At 40.6% G+C, this 17,778-nt stretch overlaps 1 protein-coding gene across 1 annotated transcript in view; it reads left to right on the top strand.

Annotated features, from left to right (window-relative positions):
- LOC117536219 (protocadherin-16-like) overlaps window positions 1-17,778 on the top strand; it is an 84,830-nt gene that overhangs the window by 43,326 nt on the left and 23,726 nt on the right. The window lies entirely within an intron of this gene.

Genomic DNA, 17,778 nt, shown 5'->3' with positions numbered 1-17,778 from the left:
GATTCACTGATTGTTTGTAATCTTCCTGGCTGATTTCAGCTTCCATCATATGTAATCATATCAGGTTTGGCATAAAGTAAATGTAGAAAATCTTAGAACATTTGGTTTGGCCATGTATGGGCTCATCAGCATCAAGTGAAGGGCTTGATACCAACATGGATTATACAGTATGCCAAAAAGGAGATGGAATAGAGCTGTTTGTGTAATTCTATAGAATAGGACATTTTTGTTAGCTGGGCTTTAAAACTGTCTTGACTTTTACAATGATTCAACTTTAATTTAAAATCAAAATCCACCTGATAGGAATTACATTCTGCTGTTGCAATGATTTTGGGCAGAGAACCTACAACAACCTGTCTATGAAAGGCTACATTAGAGCGTAGAGACTTTTATTGAGGATGTCATTAGGTAAAACTGTTTGCGCCCATTGGCACCGAATTAGTGACTCATAGTGTGTTCATAGCTTCAGAAAAATGCAATTCCTCATAACCCATTACAACCTGTGCAGTCATAGCACCATTGCAATTATTCCATTACTTCAAATAATTGTAGTCATACATTTGTGAGAGTGGTGGATAATATTCTTGCAAAATAAAGTAAGTTTCATTCTTTGGCATTTGTTTACTGTCAGTGCAGGAGGTGTAAAAGGAGACAAAATCAACTCTTCCAGTCTTGTATGTATGTATGTGTGCAATCAGAGACAATGGCGATGACGAACTTTAAGCAAAGTAATCAACTTCGCCTGGGTGTGTGTGTCTAGCTCCACTCAGCCTTTCTTCATTCTTCGTTTTCTGAACCTGACACTGCTCAGTTGGCTTTTCTGGCGAAAGACTGAGCGAGGGGAAACACAGTACCCACTGATGGAGCCAGTTCTTTAATGGGAGGCGCATTGCAGCTGGCGATCTGCTGGTGTAAGCCTTAATATGAGTTGTCCATATGCATTATGCTGATGGAAGGATCAGCTTTTGCCTTATTGTTTTGTCCCTAAATTGTTCTAACTTGTGTAAGTTTGCTTGTGTGATTTTAGAACTATATGTATTTCTTTGTGATTGTTATAATCTTATACTGTACACACTGAAGCCTGGATTTGTTTGTATTCCTCTCCTTTGTTCCTAAGTTTTTGTGTGTGCAGTCCTGTGTGCATGTGCATAGTCACAGCTTGTGTAGCTCTGTGCCAGTATGTGCCACAGTGAGTGCTGAAGATTAGCAAAAGCATCAAAGCGCAAATCAGTGAAGCAGTGTTAGAGCAATGGCTGAGTGTACTGCCCCCTAGCCTTCTGTCATCGGCCACACCTAGTGGGGAACAAAGGGAGCGGAGGCTGGCACTGACTGGAGTATGGAGAAACGAGGGAGGAGAGTGGGAAGCAAAAGACAAAAGATCAAAAACACTTGGGATAAAAAAGACCTGGCAGGGATAGGAGTGAGAACGAAATGAAGGTTTATTACAGGGTTTTTCCTGCTTTGAAAGGGATTGTTGGCTGTTCTTTTGTCCGCTAGAGCCAGATGATGTCACTCGTAAACGTTCATATTAGTAATGGCATACGCTGCCCCAATGTTGGGTAGTGTGCTTTATAAAGGTAGATTCAAGACATTTCACAACCTTGTTAATGTCATATAGATTGAAGTAAAAGGTCAAGTCACCATTCAAAGGAAATAAAAGGCTCAAATGTTTCAACACTTTCAATCTTTAGCTCTGAGGAACAACAGTTGTAGCAACTGTGATACTGGGGCTAGCTACAGCTGAATGTGTGTCGAACCAGAATTATGTGAAGAATATATCAAACAAAGCTGGATTTTGTGGAAAATCTTGAACAAAGCTGATCATTTCCAGCTGTTCATCACTGCAATCCATTGTTTACAGTATGCGTGCTGCATATGTGTTTTCTCTTTTTGCAACAACAGGAGCTGAAGACAATTTTGGTTTGTGGTTCATTTGCAAACCACATCACCATCCCGTTTCCACTCTCAGAGCTGGGTGCAGTTCAAAAACCTAACACTCTTAAATGCTTGGATTAAGATACACACACAAATTAACAAAAAGACAACAGTGTTTTTGCTCGTGTTCCTGGGAGGCCAATGAAGCTGTGGTTTGGTTATTTCCCAGCTGGGTGGTTCCACCACTGCTAAATGGATGTAGCAGAGGAAACACAAGGCATCCTAAAGTAACTAAAATAAAATGAAAATATTTGTTGGGTTCTATTCCTTGGTCAAAACCAAAATGAGAGTTGACCGTACCAAAAAACCTTCAGAAATGAATGTGACACACCCCATCTTTGAAGAAATGGACAGCAAACTGAAAAAGGAAACAAATGCTAATTTAAAATGTACATACTTATAATTTAAAAGTATAAAGTTGAAGAGTTAAATGAAGGTATTATAAAACCAGGATAGAAATGGATTGCAACGAGTTTAATAAAAGAGAAAAGGGGAAAGGGAAAACAAATCATTGCAGTTAAGCTAAACGTTAACTCTTTGCAAGGAGAATTGCACATGTGGCATTAGGAGTTTAAACCAGTGGGAACACATGTCAATAAAAACTGAGTCAGGAGACTGGATGGGAACAGACAGAGAGGCCAAGGAGATTAGATTGAATGGACAAGGATCAATAAAGAGACTCAGGGAAGAGATGAGGAAGTGTTAAGGGAAATGAGTGGCTAAAAAAAGGAAACACTTTTAAAGGAAAATACCCTTTCAGTGCAGATATGGGCCAACATGGAGGAACCTTGGTAAAGTTTTAGTTGGCCCCCACATACAAGGCACCATTGTACGTCTATAGTGGCTTGCTAACTGGGTTTGACAGGCTTGTTTTTACTTGCCCCTGGGGGAACAATGTGTTTGAGATAGAAATACAGGGGCATTTTGTTTCTACATCATCCAAGAAGTTGCTGTCTTTTCCTTCAGTGCAATCGCTTTTCATGCTTCACTCAGGAGAGACGCAGGAGGGATATTTATCTTTTCATCCCAGAGAGTGCACATGTTGGCTTGCTGGGGGTTTGCTACCAAGTGTGACATCAAGTCGGTCCATGGACGTTTTTCTTAATTATGAATTAGAGAAAGCTAAATCGCTGCTGAATGAGATGCCACAACAGAGGCATATGCAGTGCATGTTCCTGTATGTATTCAGTAAAAATGAGCACTTCATTGGGGGTGTATGCACGTGTCAAGGCAGTGTAGTTAATCCACAGGGGGAAAGCAGTGTGCAGAGTCAACACAGTATCTGTAATGAAAGAGAAAACCAATACGATTTTAAAGACAAGAGGGACCTCCTCTTCCTCTCCTTCCACCAAGCTTGGTTTTCCTTCTTACCCTCCCTCATTATCATCCCTCCATCCCTATCTTTCTCTTGCTGCCATTGTGTCTTATCCCTCTTCTGTTGTTGTAGTTGTATCAGTTGTCCCTCTCTCATTCTCCTTTGTAAGTGCTGAGCTGAGCTAAATGTGACCCTGGTGATGGGGAGCTCTGCCTGCTGGCTAAGGTACGAAGCTGCTATTTAAGCTGAGGGGGGGGGGGGGGGGGGTTGGGGGTGAGAAAAACACCATCATGTGGATGCCTCTTGGAGGTCAAGTAAATACATTAAAGGGTAAGCAAATGGAGAGGAAGCATGGACAGAAGCTGTTTTTGGCAGCAGTGCATTAAAGTGGGGGTTGGGGTAAAAAAAAAGAAGGGGGGGGGGCTACGGGATGCAAATCTGTCATAGCAGGTGCATGTTGAACAAAATGGTGAAAGCTATAATAGGGGTTTAATTACAGAGGCAAAGTAGTCCATCCAAGCTTATTTTTACTTAATAATATGTGTTGGAGGTGCGCAATGACTTCTTTGAAACACTGTTTACTGAATCTTTAGATCTCCGCCCTCCCTTCATCTTACACTCTGCCCCTGCTCTCCTCCCACTTCTGAAATCCAAATCCACTCAAACATTGCTTTGATCTGGGTAATAATCTGCGCCAACCCCAGTCCACCGCCCCCTTTCACCCGTCTCCCAGGCATCCTTGGTGTGACCAGCCATGTGATATCTGGGACCCCATCATTTCCCATTACCGTGTGGCTTAGTGCATCTTAGTCAGAGCCTCCTACCTTGACCCCCTTGGCTTACTGTGTTGGAGGTCTGTTTACCCCGTGACTTCTAGATAATCTCGCCTCTAACTCACAGCTAAACCCCTCAACCTTCATCGCCTGTCCTTAGATCTTTTATGAATGAAAACTATGCTAAATTAACCACTAACATCTTAGTCAAACAAATACAATTCCTATTTTCTACAGTGCACACGATAAATCACATTCCGTCATCAACTTTGTTTTGGTTTATTGCTAATTCATCTGTATTCTCTTTGACTTTCTGTCTATCCCCTATGCTGTAACTTCCTATACACATCTCCTAAACAGCACATTAGTTCAGCTCACTTTCTCCCTCCCATGCTATCCACCTTTCCTCACGCACACTTCTTATCCTAACAATTTCCACTCCCTCCCCGACGCATATTGTACACGACTTTTTCACCTCATCTTTCAGTATCAAACCCATTAGTGGAATCTTTCTATCATCCCTTACAGTCATGACTTCTGTTTACACCTCCTTCTTTTTGGCTCTCTGGAAAGGCAATGACAGGTGCATCGTGATTTACACAGCAGAGTGCAGCTGAACCTGTCCACTGAGATGTGGACTGCATGCATTGGAACGTGGAAATAGCATCTGTGTTGCCACTGGTCTCCACTTTTTCTTAGATTTGTACTCTTCAAAACACATTTGCACCTTTTAACAAGTACCATTGACATTACATTTCTCAATTTGGGTTCAATAAAGTAAATCTGACCTAATCTTTTCTAAACATTTCTAGAAACATGTTTTTCCTATGTTCTAAGAAGACAAATTGGCAGAAAGGTTCTGCATGAGGTAATCAGTTTAGAGCTTTAATTGTTTTCTTTGCTGAAATGATGTCATAGACGCTGTGGTAATAATTCAGCACAGCAAATGAACGCATCAGAGACACAGATAACATGAACGAAGGAGTGATGAAGATAGAAAAGTCACTGGAGTCTCATTATTTCTTTCTTTGAAGCTAAAGTCTCTCTATGTGGAGACCATTCAGCGTTAAATGAATCTTCATTCCGGCTTATCTTCTGCTTCTTCGCCTCTGTTAAAGCAATTAAGATTTCCAGTTTCCCAACACTCAGACAAAGCAACTGTCTAAGTATTCAACATTCCTTTGAATACCTGTGGTGTGCTTTTAAAGTGTTTTATTGGAGACAATGGAGCAATCTGTGGCTCAGGCCTTGTCTGCACAGTTCACGTCTGCATGTTTGTATTCGGGGGTACTACTGTGCTGTACAGTGCTTAGAGGGTCTTTGTGCTGAGAAGTCATTTCCCAGGGAGCTGACTGATGAAGTGCGGACGTGCAGCTGATTTAGGGCTTCTTTCCACACGTCTGTAGGTGTGCAACACTAACCCCCTTCTTTTTTTTTCTTTCACATTCTCTCTCTTTCCCCTTTTCTTCATCCCGCCTGATTCGCTCACGGCAGGAGTTGGCTGTGTTTCTGACCCCAGGGCTGCATCATGCCTAGCCAACCTGTTTTTCTTGGAAATTCCAGTTGGCTGAGCTAGCTGTGGAGGATGGGATGATAATGTGGAGGCAGACTGTGCACATGTGCTGTACTTCTATCACTCATCGATGTCCCTTTTTAATGGGTGTTCTCCATCACTGACAACCTGGTTTACCAAATGTGTTTTAGGGTTTTAAGCTATCACGGTGCTTGCTTGTAATCTGATAGATTCCCTGCTGTTTTGCCGAGCCATCACTGTCCAAAATGCCTGTCTTTTCTTTGTGCTGAAATCAGAGGGACGGAGAAAGAAAAGCGAATGAAAATCGCCGACCCAAAGGAACAATTAACTTAAATTCTCCCGCAGCTAAATTGTTGAGACGAGATACAAGTGTAAGGACCTAATAAAGGAAAAACAAAAAAGCAACTAAAGTAACTTCAGACGGAACAGTTTATCCAGAGAATAACTTGGCTGGCTAAATAAGCACTGTCAAAATCAGACCCACAGAAACTTTGATTTAACAGGTGCTTTAAGAATCAGGACTGTGTTTCCCGCCACTTCCTCATATTCTCCTTACATATGCAGAGTCAGGACATTTATTTAACAAGGATAAGCTAGTTTTTCACCCCCTTAGGCTGTGTATGAAAAGGAAATAGCAGGGTCTAATATCTCCCCCCACAAATACACAGCGAGGCTTTTTAAGTCTCTGTGTCAATTTAGTCGTGTGTGTGTGTGTGTGTGTGTGTGTGTGTGTGTGTGTGTGTGTGTGTGTGTGTGTGTGTGTGTGTGTGTGTGTGTGTGTGTGTGTGTGTGTGTGTGTGTGTGTGTGTGTGTGTGTGTGTGTGTGTGTGTGTGTGTGTGTGTGTGTGTGTGTGTGTGTGTGTGTGTGTGTGTGTGTGTGTGTGTGTGTGAGACAAGGGTTTGGATAGTGTATCTTCAGCAGAATAAAGTTAATCAATAGAATTCATTAAGATGTAATTGCTTTGACTGCAAGTAGCAGCAGTTTGTGGCTCAGTATGAGTGCATACTTTGCACGAGTGTGTCTTTGCGTGTGTGGGATAATGACATGTATCTGCTTTAAAAGTACCTAGTGGCCTTTTGAATCTCTAAAGCGTGTAGCAGCTAGAGTTTGTGACCTTTCATGGGACCAAGTTATTTAATCTCCTCAACATTACATTTGCTAACTGTGTTTAGTTTCATCTTGCCTTCGACCCTCACGGTAAGGAGCATTAACGCAGACAGAGGATCCTCTATTTGTTTCTCTCTACGGCCATCGAGCAGGTGACCCATCTTTGACTCTGGCTGTGGTTCAGGTCTGGGTCAATGAGAGGCTAATCCAGTTATCATTCATAGCTGCCTGTTACTCCTAACTGCACAATCAACTTAACTCCATTGTCAGTCTAAGGTCCAGTGTTAGCTGCCGTTAAGCTTTGCTGTTTGACCCTTGTCGTGCACATGACCACGGAAAATGCACAAGTTCAGAGGCACGTACAGTTACATACAGCCTGAACAGAAAGGATCAGATACGCATGCATGCACATGAGTTTTGGTTACACAACATTACTGTGAGCTGGGGAAGATCTTAACAGATGTCTGCATTCATTCAGAATACAAATATCTGCAGATAAGCAAATATACGGAGGCATACAACGCATACAAAAAAATGACAATGCTCGTATTGTGCAAAGAAGAGTTTGACTAATAATGTCACATGGAAATGGATTGTATTATCACATACAGGTTAAGGGTTTATCTTTCACCCTTGTTTAAGTTACTTTAATAATGCTATGTTCTCTATATATTATTACTGACGTGGATCACTGATACACTCTTTTATGTTTTATTTTAATGTTTGAATTGTGCCAATTCAGTAAAAATCACATAGACCTTTGTTTGATTCGGAGCTGCTGTGCCTCTCTGCAGTCAACAACTACCAGAGAAACCCAACTCCAGATGTCAGCTCAAAGCTTAGAGGGGGTGCTCCTGCTATCCTTTACTATTGTCACTTCACTGAGGCGGGGGTCACTAACTACCTGACCTCAGGCACAACAAGGGAAAGAGGGAGAGACATGGAAAAACAACATAAATAGTCAAGTTATTTAGGTGTGAAAATCAGAAATATACCAAGATGAGAGAAGACAGAGCTACATAAGTGTGTTCTGTGTGCTGGTGTGCCTTTCTACAAAACGTAACCCTGCTGAAGTGTGCCACATCATGCAGGATTTGACTCATTGTACTCCAGGCTGCCACACTTTTCCTTTTTATACAAAGTAACTGGGTGTTGCTTTCTCCCATTTGTTTCAGTCACACATTCGTGCGCCATTCATTGTGACATGCTACACACACACAAAAACACACACTCTAGGGGTCAAGAAAAGAAAGGCACAGCTGTAAGTTCGGTTCACCTTTGACCCTTTAACCCACATTGATTTGATCATACAGATGTCACACTCATGGGCACAGACTTGCAGTTGGTTCCTTGTACCTAATCTTGACAGATGAGTTTTGTGTCTTTGTATCTGGAAGACAGAAAGGTGGTTTAGTCTGTCCCCAATAAAGCCTAGCTAACTCATAATGATAAACACACTCTACCTTATTAGTGTGAACCTCCCACACAGCTGCGTGTTGGTTTACAGATAGAGCAATAAAATGACACTGAAACGTAAATGTTTATATGGATAAAGTCAGCCTTCAACTGGCGTGGAAGCTTGTATGTATCTTGAAAAGAAGCCCGCTGCTCCACAGAGTGGGACTTGGTTTCAATCAGATTCACTTAATAAAGCTATGATTTAGTTTGAATTGGAAACATGTCAGTGTAGAATCCTTTAACTCAAGTTTGGCTAGATGTATTATATTCTGAGCCCCTAGGCAGTGAAAGTAATAGATAAATAATGTAATAAGTCTTTGAGTTAAAGTCTTCCATCTGGCAACACATGACAATGCCCTAACCATGGAGTGCCGTAGGCGTAGAGTACAAGGAGTCGTTGCGGTGGTGACAAATTATTTTGGGAGTTTACCTCTGTGTTTGTATGAGCTTAGCCATTTTTTTCTGCCATGTTTTGAGTTTTTGGTGGAGAGTGAGGAGAGGTAGAGAGACATTTGTGGCTTTTTAGTGAGTTGTGTTTAGGTTCTCTGCTCAAACAAGTCTGAACCTCAGAAAAAAAATGCCTAGTAGCTACAGTCAATTGATAGATCCAAAAATCCCCAAGTTTCTTGAGGTTATACTAGCAAATTACATTTTCAAAATAGCACATTAAAGAAAACAAACGTTTTAACATAGGAAAACAATTTTCAAATATGTAAGCCAAACCTCACTTTGTGTTGTTCCCCAGCCCAAATTCGTATACAGATGGAAATGCATAATGGTTGGCTTTTTGAAAAATGTAGCTATACTCGTAACTGCATTATTTGGCTGGATTCTGGTGTTAATTAACTTACACCCATTGTCCTAGTGTTACAGATCACTGTTGACATGGTGACTGACGAGACTATGATGAAACGGTCTCATGCCCTCAGGGATCCCATCCAGGAAGCATGCCTAAATGGGCGGAGGGTTGCAAAGGCTTAGAGACATGATTTTGTTTTAGTGGAGCGCAGCCGTGCAATCAACAGGGATAAGCATGAACCTTTGTGCAGCTTGTTTAGAAAGTCTTATGGGTATCTCTATTTGCTAATCAACTTTCACCTGGTTGTTGAGCAGGAAGGAGTTTTGCTGTTGGCCACAGATTAAAACACTTTGTTTATCATCTCCAGCTATTATTGCAAATCGTGTTTATTTGAGACTATAAAATATCAGCTTTATCAGAAAATGCTCACCAACTAAATGTAAACAGGAAGAAAACTAGTTCAAAGATTTTGTAAGATTTGTTTTTATTTTTATAATATTTGCCGATGACAGAAACGTACTTGTGACATGATTTATGACATTGACTTCAGCAGCTGTGTCATGATAGATTGTTAAAATTACACCTATTGATTTCCTTTTTTGTGAGTTTTTTGCTCTAACAGATGGACTAATCAATACCCATAACTGCTCACTGTGACTGCCCACGAAACACACTCACACACGCACGCACACACGCACACACACACACACACACACACACACACACACACACACACTTAAATTGGGTGTCATAACACAACATTTACAAAGCCCACAAACTGAATAATGGCCGACAGATGGATCATGTGCTTTAGAACAAACCATCTTCTAATCTTTTATCCTATTCCCTTGACATCTTTTGAAGAAAGACAAATTGGTAACAACAATCATCAACGGGACGCTCAGCCCCAAATTCCAAGTGCCTGCTCCCAATGATATATTCTTAAGTGGTCTGAGAGTCCCACACACTTGTCAAAGCGTAAATAAAATCCTGTGGTGTCCCAGTATAGGAACAGATTCCACACTCTCAGTCTCTTTGTCATGTTTTTATTGGCTAAAGTTAAACCACTGAAATGCCCAACATTTATATATAACACATAGCTGCTCCCATTCTGGAAGAAATGCTGCAGCAGAAACACAGATGCATCTTCCTAAACACATACTGCTATTTTAGCTAGTTAGAGGATTCAAAATGATCCCGAGCGGTGTCCCAGAGGCAACGGTGGGCTGTCAATCATCACTGCTCTCATTCATCCGAAACGCCCAATAGCTCAGACAGTGTCACACAGCTGTCTGAGTTCCAAGGCGAGTCAGCCTGTGTGCTTTCTCTCACTCCTTAATTACTGTTTTCTCTTCACCTCTGGAGATAAATTGCAACTGGAAGACAATAAGTGATAATCATCGCTCACTTTATATCACAGACCTCACTGTGAAAATCAAAGTTGATGGCGGAGAGAAAACGTTTGTGTTTCTGTCTCTGTTTGAGCAGCTTTTGCTTCACTTTTGCGGCATTCTGATATTTCTAAATACATAAAACAGAACGGTTGTGCTGATCGTCAAACATTGAACATGGTTGAGCCTCATTAAGCACACAGATGTCTGAATTTGATTGCTGATGCAGGTTCAGTTACAACGGTGCAATGTTGACTTATCTAATTATGCTTTAGGAAAACAAGAGTCTTAATAATTGCCAGCGATATTGCCTCTATCGCGTGCAGACCATTTAATGACCACAACCATGAATATGCAGTTACAATTTTTGTATTTCTCTCCATGGGTGGGCAGCAGGCACATTTACCCATCGACTTCGACATCTGACCTCAAGCTCTTCATTAGCTTATCTGTTAGCGGATAGCAACAATAAAATGTATGGTATTTCACACATTATGCTGGCAGCTGCTGCACCAACCAGAGTGAGTTTTACTGATGCCATGGACACAGACAGCGACAGGGTTTAAACAGCTATAAATATTAACAGTAAGTACAAAATAGGGTTGATTTCTGTGCTGATAAGGCCAGCTGTCACTCAAGGCCCAGGGGATTTACTTTGAAAACAATCTATAAAGGGTGGGTGCCCGGACACACACACACACATAGTGGACAGCACACACACACAGTGTTACACTCAGGTTAAGGGTTGCCACATTGCAGGGCTTTGCGGCAAAATATGATCGCTACCATCTAAATCCCCCTCCATCTCTTATCACTCCTCCAGAGTCCAGTAAGGTGATGTCATCCCTCATTGTGTTCCCTCTAGCTCTCTGTCCAGCCCTGTATAGCTTTTTATCTCCCTTAGACGTCACTTTAAACCTCCATTCACCATCGACTCCCTTTCCTTTATTTATCTACCTGTTTTCAAAAAAGGAATGACTGCTTGTTGTTGATCTATAGATGTTATAAAGACAACCTTGGTCAAATCAATGGGTTGCAGGGCTTGGGATTTTCTAGATTAGAATGGTTTGCACCTCAGATAATTCCCTTTTCCAGTTACACATGATTATCCAATAGGTTTTGCCTGTCTGGTAAATCTTATAAGTCGAAAATAATACTAGAACCATATAGATACAGGGATGAGAAACAATCTTCAAACATGAATGTGAGATGACTCGACTTGTTTATATATTTCTGAACAACAGCTCCTGTGTCCTTTAACATGAAAACAACGTCCTAACACACACCACATGTCTGAGTGTCACTCCATTGGCTGAAGCTGGAAGTCTATGGTATAGTTTACTGTTTACTACTTTGAGTGTTGAACATCAAATGTGTCCTGCTCTCTCTGTGTGTGCGCGATAAATGTATTGAGACAGAAAGAGAAAGTATTTTAGTGAGAGACTTTTTAGCGGTCATCATCCTTTATTATGTTCATTAATATCATTAGCATTCCTTCTTCCAAATATAGAAGTCATTCTCTCTTGCCCTGTCTTTTTCGCCTCCCTCCCCTTCTCTACCCTTTCGGTGGTTTGATGTTCCTAATCATTTCCAGCCGTGAACTCCACATGAAAGACAACAAGCACTTGCCGTAATAGGGTGGTGAAAGAACGAGCGAGGGAGAGGACAGAAAAGAGGGGAGAAGCTAGAAGAGAAAGGGGAGGTCAAGGGAGGAATGGAGATTGAATGAGAAGGGAGATGAAGCCCCGGTCCTCCTCGTTCCCATTTCAAGGTCTTATGTTATCATTAGCCTTGCCTTTTGTTCCTTTGCCAAACTATTTCCCCCTCTCTGAGACATTCCCCTCCCTTCTTTTCTTCCCTGCCATATATCTTAATTGTACCCGTAGAGTCTCAACTCACTGGCCACAGAAAGGCAGAAATTGATTTGAAGACTTAAGAATGTCTAATATAAGGAATGCAGCTCACTGGACAGCAAAGGAATGTGTCAGCAAAAAGAGTAAGAAGTTTAAACAAATGCTTTATTTCTCTCACACACATTATTTCCTTCAAACTCAGACTCCTATTACAGTTTGTTGTTAATAACTTCAGCTTGTGTGCAATTATCTAACAATGATGCATTCCAGTCTATCATGCTCTTGTATGGTCATTGCTGCTAAAGGATTATTCAAGTTTATTGGAAAAAACAATCCGGGACTAATTTTCATGGTTTCTGCCATTTCTCATCAGTAATACAATATATTGTGATCATCAAGTTAACTTCCAAGATCTGGTAATGCAGTGACATCCCCTAATATTAATTCAGCTAGGTAGGAAAGGTGAGCAGTCATGGTAAACGAACAGCTAGGAACCAAACTTGAAACATAAAATCAAGACAAATGGCAAACAATTTAAACAATTAACATTATTATTTAAATGGAAAATATCTGAAGCCAGAGTATATTATAGTAGGAGGGCCCATAGCTGCATAAACGATAGAAATGATTGCCAATACTAATAAGTAAGACACAAGTTGCAATTAAATTAAATTATCCTTTGATTCTGCTTCATGGAAAAACATTTGTATTAATAAAAGGCTTCATCTTGGCCTATTGGACCTCTTAGATGATGATTGCTTCATAAACATGCGGGCCTGGCACCAGTCAGTGGAAGAGTAGTTTAGATTGGGACGACTGTCTGTGTTTTACAGGTTTTACTATTAAAGCCTATAGGAGCCCTCTCACTCTCCCCCTCTCTATCATGAGAAGCTATAAACTTCCAGAGCCACAGCTGCGTCCAAGGAGCCGCGCGCAGACTCCCTCCGACATTAACCGACGTTTTACAGAGACAAACTGCGGAGAACAGCAGGATCCACCTGGACCAGTGCCCACATCTGGAGAAGCTGATAATAGAGGAGAGGAAGGGAGAGAGGAGGTGCAACACAGCAAAATGGATAAAGTCATGAGTTTAATGAAGGCCAGGATGTGAAGGAGGAAAAACATAATCCAGTATAGACGCAAAAGCCAAATAAAACCTGGAACAATTCAGTCTGTCATTCACTGAGGTTTGATAAGGTGTGGACGTTACAGTTTAGAAGGTTTGGGTCTGATGCCGACTGGTTTCAGGCTGATTTTAGAGGAAACCAGGGGTATATATTTGTCTGAAAACATCTGACTTTTACCCATAGAGGCTGCTTTTCTTGTCTCTTCTAAAACTAGAAATCGATGTTGACTATATGTCATACTATATCTTAGATATTTTATTTAAGTGTATTTGAAGTGTACTAAGTATTATGTTCGTAACCTGAATTTAAATCAGGCTTTGTAATTATTTGAGTGACCGAGATCATGTAAGTGTATTTCAAGTGTACTATGTATTAATTTATTGAGCTGTACTTAAATCAGGTTTTAAAATTGTTTGACTGATGGAGATCATGCAATGTTATTATTTGTTTATTGATTGTTATGAACCTGCCTGAGGACCACAGATGGCAATTAGCTATTAGCTATAATCTGGCATATTGCATCTCTTCTCTTTGCTGAGATTAATGTTTTTGTATGCATGGTCCTTCTATAAATAAATACAAAATAGATAAATAGACTTATTTGTAACATAACTGTATGTAAGTAATGCAACGTATGTAGTTATTTTATATTAATTGTAGTTTTTCCCAGACCTAAACAAGTAGCATTGTTCCTTAAGATTCCTGGACATTAGTTGGAAAATAATAACTTTTTTCGTAATATATCATGCCAACGGTTGTATAAGGAAATATGCCATTAGACGCTACCTGCTAATCTGCACCACATCTCAGACAGAAAACCACTTCTTTTCAGGATAAAATACTTCGAGTGACTGACACTGACTTTGGGGGATGTGTATGAGCGTTAAGAGGTTTAGATGTGTATCTCAGATTTGAGTGTTCTCTCGTATAGAAGCCTGTCCGTGTTTCTGCAGAAAGAGAATGATTGTGACTGTGGAGCAGAGACTATACGAAGGCTAAGTGGAACGGTAGAGAGACAAAGAAAGGGAAAGAAAGAATGCTTGTAAAGACGACTGGGGCAAATGAATGATGAGGAAGGGATCTTTGCTAATGCTCCAGTGAGTGATTGCTCCTCTATCTCAGGTCCCAGCTGGAGATGAATGGCTCTCTTAGGACAAAAACCTTCAGTCAGGAGTCCTGGCAGAATCCGATACTCGGCACGCTCTTCCTGACTGTTTTTCACATAGCGGATGACTTGTGCGGAGCTAGAGTGTAGCTTTTAACAGAGTGGTCGCTCAATGAACTACACGATAGGTAAATCAAAGTACAGCTGAAAAATCTTAAGCTGGTTGAATTTATGTTTCATGTATTACAATTTCAGATGGTTGGCAGATGCTTAACAGAAGTATTTTCTTGAAATGGTTTGAGTTTCCATGATTTTTCCATTGATAAATGTTTTGAAAGGCCAATACCTCAAAGTGAACTCCACATCTGGTGCGTCATATACTGTAATGCATGTTAGAAGTGATTTTAAACTTTAAATTATAATTTTGTCATAGGTCAGCTATTGTCAAGAGATATGTTCAAGCCATGTTCCTGTCATAGGATATTTATAACATTTTTTAACATCAGGTGTGATATCAGAGCCTCCACAGAAAAGAACCACATTCGCAGTATTGCACGTCTAAGCCCATTAACTTCAAATTGTGTATACTTAGCATTACTGTAGACCATTTTCCAAAGTGAAACCACACTCCAGGCATTCACCACCTTCCAGGCAACCATCAGTTTCAGTTAAGGCCAATAATGTATGAAAGTCAACTTGCAAAACCACCATCATGACCCTTTAATATAATAATGACCACCATAGGATGTGAATGTTATTTTTTTCTTGACTACATATAAGTAAATCCTGCATCATCCAAAATAAAACACAGCCAGAAATAACTTTAGAGGTTCAGTGGCATGCTCCAGGGCATTACAAAAACACTGGGACCAAACTTTTGACCTTGTAGTTTAAACCGGGCCTTTTTAACGACTAGACCACCCTGCCATTGACGTTTGCATCCAAAAATCTGTGTAAATGCAGAAGATCCCACAAATATCAAGCAGACAATTAAGCATGTATACTTAAGGGCAGGGGAGATTTAGATGTTGAAAGGCATGAGCTGCTGTCTGTATGTATTGCGATGAAGTTGTGTGTTTATCACAGTAGGAAACCTCCGGAGAGTACGATGAGGAATAAGTGTACAGAGTGGAGACTGGCTGGCTGCTTATGCCTTTGAGAGCAGGCTCTGACGTGGGAGTAGTTCCTCCTTGGCAAACACCATCGTCTGGCTCACCAGATCGCTTGATTTAAGAAGACATGTTGCAGTGTGTGTTTACTAGATAATCTTATTGGCTCAACACTGCTACTTTTTTATTTGAGATAAGTGCTGTAAATGCAGGATACTAAACCTTGGGAAAGGAGTTTTTTAGTAATGGATCGGCATGTCATGTCAGAGGGATTGACAGGAGGGAAATGTACCGATGACAGACTTCTTACAAGCTCCTCTTTTTTCAAAGAGGGCTGACAGGACTTTCTCTTGCTATACATTTTCAAAATGTTGTGCTGTGACAAAAACAGTCATGTATTCCAGCTTTAGGGGATTTCTCTGTGTCTTTTTCTGTCCCTCTGCGTTCGTTGTTCTTTTTTTGTTTTACTTCAACAGTCACAAAGTATGAAACCTCTAGTTGTATGTTGGAGCAGAAAACCCCAAATCCTTATATATTTTTATTTTATAGCTCCCAAGGTTTCCATGAAAATGTGCAACCTTTATTTGTCTTGCATATTTTTTCCAGCATGAAGAATCCATACCATACTGCTGTGGGTTTCAACATTTTAGAGTGTGTGGAGAATCAATGTCCTGCTCTCCTTCTTGTTCGCAGCCTACAGTATATGCGTTTACCAGTCCAAGCATCTATATAAAAACTACATCCAAGAAAATTCATGTACCCAACCCATTTATTTTCAACCTATAAATTACAGTCATGTCTCCTTTGCAACAAGTTAGAACACCAATAACTTCGTCTTTGTTTGTGATACAACCGACGTTGTGGGGTAAAGATAGAGGTGTCGGTGAAGTCACTCTACGACCAGGTGGGCGGTCATGGGGCTTAAAGCCTCTTTAATTAGATTAAGTGAAAAGATGGGGTCATCACACAGTATGCAAGCATGTGTATGTGTGTGTGAGCATGTACACGATTGTCCAGTTCTCATCACTACAGGTGGCTAATCCATCACAGACCGTCAGAAAGATATGACGAACACCCAGACATGTGCATAGATCCCAAAAGATTGTATTAGTCTCAACACTGTACTCTGAAGGAAGTCCCAGCACTGATCTAAAATCCCCAGCTGTAAACACTGACCAAAGGCAGAGGTACAGTATGACCCCTCGGAAACAAAACACGTCTAGCCGCGGTAACACTATGACCTAAAACTCTGGAGGAGCTTTTCTAATATTCCCATCTTTTAATATCCTATAGGATCAACAGCATGAGTCAAGGTGGTTGTGTTTCTGCCATCTGTCTATAGCCAGTAGAGTAGGTAGGTGTAATGGTGAAGACATGTGTTGAGGGGGGTGGAAGAAAGGTCATTGCCGGATGTCTGCTGCGGTGGTCCTGTGTTCGGTGGGGTTCAGGCCCAGGGCAAGTTCACACATAGGATATAGACATTTGATAAAATCATATAACAAAAAGCACAGGCAAAAGAGATCTGACTTCTTTACGTCTGTCTTTTTCCAATTTAGCCCTTTTTGTAAATTAGATTCGGTTGGAAAACACTATTGAACGACAAGTAGACTTATATGAACTTTAAACTGTTTAAATATATAACAACACTATATTTGGGCCAGTATTGGGTGGTGCAGTGGGTTGTGTGTTGGTGTTCGGATCAGGGGGTCACAGGTTCAAACCCCACTGCAGTCAGCATGTCGTTGTGTCCCTGGGCAAGACACTTCACCCCAAATTGCTCCTGTGGGGATTGTCCACAGTATTGAGTATGTAAAGTCGCTTTGGATTAAAGCGTCTAACAAGTGACAAGTAATGTAATGTAAAACAAAATGGTGGTTGAGAATATCGATATAAGAAAACAAATATTTTTCTCAACGTATTCTCCTCATATTAAGACTAGTTTTCTTATACTCACTAATTCATGAAATATAACGTTTATTCATAAGATACAAGATATTTGTGTCTTTCTTTCTAATTGTAATAATCTTTCAATATTCTATTTTTCTATTCTTATATCATTTTCATCATTTTTTAGACCAAGTATATTATCCTTTTCCTTCAGATAACTAACCTGTCTTTGCCCCTTAAAAAAATTGAAACTAAAGTTTTCTGGGACATCACTAAACATATCTTACTTTTGCTGTATTAGAGATGTCAATAGCAGAGAGGAAGTGATGTCATGAGGCCTCCTGGATCTTGGCTCGCGTTCAATACTTCTAGATCAGAGGGAGA

The sequence above is a fragment of the Gymnodraco acuticeps genome, unplaced genomic scaffold (assembly GCF_902827175.1).
Source record: "Gymnodraco acuticeps unplaced genomic scaffold, fGymAcu1.1, whole genome shotgun sequence".
NCBI classification, from domain to species: domain Eukaryota; kingdom Metazoa; phylum Chordata; class Actinopteri; order Perciformes; family Bathydraconidae; genus Gymnodraco; species Gymnodraco acuticeps.
The sequence above is the reverse complement of the archived record's forward strand: the minus strand, read 5'-3'. Positions and strand labels throughout refer to the sequence as shown.